Source organism: Homalodisca vitripennis, unplaced genomic scaffold (assembly GCF_021130785.1).
Source record: "Homalodisca vitripennis isolate AUS2020 unplaced genomic scaffold, UT_GWSS_2.1 ScUCBcl_2042;HRSCAF=6406, whole genome shotgun sequence".
Classification (NCBI taxonomy): Eukaryota; Metazoa; Arthropoda; class Insecta; order Hemiptera; family Cicadellidae; genus Homalodisca; species Homalodisca vitripennis.
This window is the reverse complement of record NW_025778159.1, coordinates 47,165-49,226: the sequence shown is the minus strand read 5'-3', so window position 1 is coordinate 49,226 and position 2,062 is coordinate 47,165.

Below are 2,062 nucleotides of genomic sequence, written 5' to 3'. Positions count from 1 at the left end.
AATCTAATAACTTGTGCAATACCTTTCCAACTGTAATAGAGAGTGTTACTATGCTGTTCGAATTAATTGGGACAAACATGTTTTTCTGGTCTTTGTTAGTTTGTGATAACTGGTGATGTCCCAGACCGCTTCAAACCGGTTATAACTGCATAGAAGTAGTAGTGTGCTGGGTTGACCTTGACTGTAAAAAAACTTGTTTGACTGGTTTTGGAGTGTCATTTTCCTTCAGTTGTGAGCCTTTCTTTGTGGCGGTCGGTGGTTGTGGTACTGTGTTCCGTTTATTACGTGCTTCTTCAAAGATGGATATAACACCTAGGAAGCGTGCTAAAGTTGTTGCTCTTAATGAACACACGTCTATGACTGTGAGAGATATAGCTACAGCAGTTGGTGTGGGAAAATCTAGTGTTTCCAGAATTTTAAAAACATATCAAGATTCCGGATCATTGTCTCCAAAAAGAAAAGGAAAATGTGGGCGCAAACGTAAAACAACTCCAAGAACTGACAAAATTCTAATAAGAAATAGCAAAATAAATCCAAGAAAGACAAGCACAGACCTTCGAAGGGATTTGTTGGATTCTGGTATTGAAGTGAGTACTTCAACTGTAAGGAAAAGACTTCTGGAAGTTGGTCGAAAGGCAAGAAAACCGAAGAAAAAACAATTTCTTACTAAGAAAATGATGCAAAAACGTTTAGTATGGGCTAAGAAATACCGATCATGGACTGTAGATGACTGGAAAAAAGTTATTTTCAGTGATGAATCACATTTATTTGTGCAGGGATATCTATCAAGTGTTGTTAGGCGGAGTGAAGGTGAACCTTTGCGAGAAGGTCATATCCAACAGACTGTTAAACATCCTTCTAAACAGATGTTTTGGGGTTTTTTTTACCACAAATGGTACTGGGAGCTTAGTTCCCATCAATGGGATGATGAATTCAGCCAAATACATCGACATACTACGCAGTCGGATAGTTCCATTTATGGAAACATTTGATGGAACATTTCAACATGACTTAGCCCCTTGCCACAATTCAAAATTGGTCAAGACTTTTATGCGGGAAAACAAAGTAAAAGTGCTTGATTGGCCTGGTAACTCACCCGACCTAAATCCGATTGAGAACTTATGGCATATTCTCAAGAAACGTTTAGCTAAGATGGATTGCACTACAAAAGAAAAAATGATAACAAGTGCTATACAAGTTTGGTTTCACGATGATGAAGTCAAGAACATGTGTGCTAAACTAGTGGAGTCAATGCCAAGACGTGTAGGTGAGGTCATTTCTGCTAAAGGAGGACATACTTCATACTAATGTATTGATTGTTCAATCTAAATAAGGTATCTAATGATTAAAAACTAATGTTTTAGGAAAAAAATTGGTTTTTTTCATTTGTCCCAATTAATTCGAACAGCATAGTACTTATAATGGTCAGCAGAATATTTCCTAATCTACTTGTATGTCTTTCTGTTTAATACAATACGGAATTTTTGTATCCCTACGTAACATATCTGGTAAAACATTGACCCTGAACATTGGAGATTCTTTGTTGCAAAATTTGTAATATATAATTATCTTCGGCGATTTTAAGCCTAACGATTCCTTATCTATAACCCGGTTTACCATGTGATAAACACATAATAATAGTCATGTTGTTTTTAGAAAGCTTAATGCTCAATAGTTAGTTTTATTAAACACTAAATGATATATTATTTTTAACCGACCAACTTAGTTTTGTTTTTAACTATATTATTTTTTATATGTGCTTAAAAATCTTACTATAAGATTCTTTCTCGATAAAAAGTATCCTAATTGGAATATATGCATATTTAAAATTTAGTTTCAAAACAAAATACTACTTTGTATGAGAAATTTACATTTACAGTTATTTTTGTACTTGTAATATGAATATATATCTGATCAGCATTTTTGTCAAGACGTAGGAACACCTAAAGTATACTTAGGAATTTTATAACTCCCAGGAAATACGAAAATGTTATAATTTAAACTAGTAAATCAAAAGACTTTTGATATAAACGTTTACCAAAAGATTTGTATGTGAGAATTA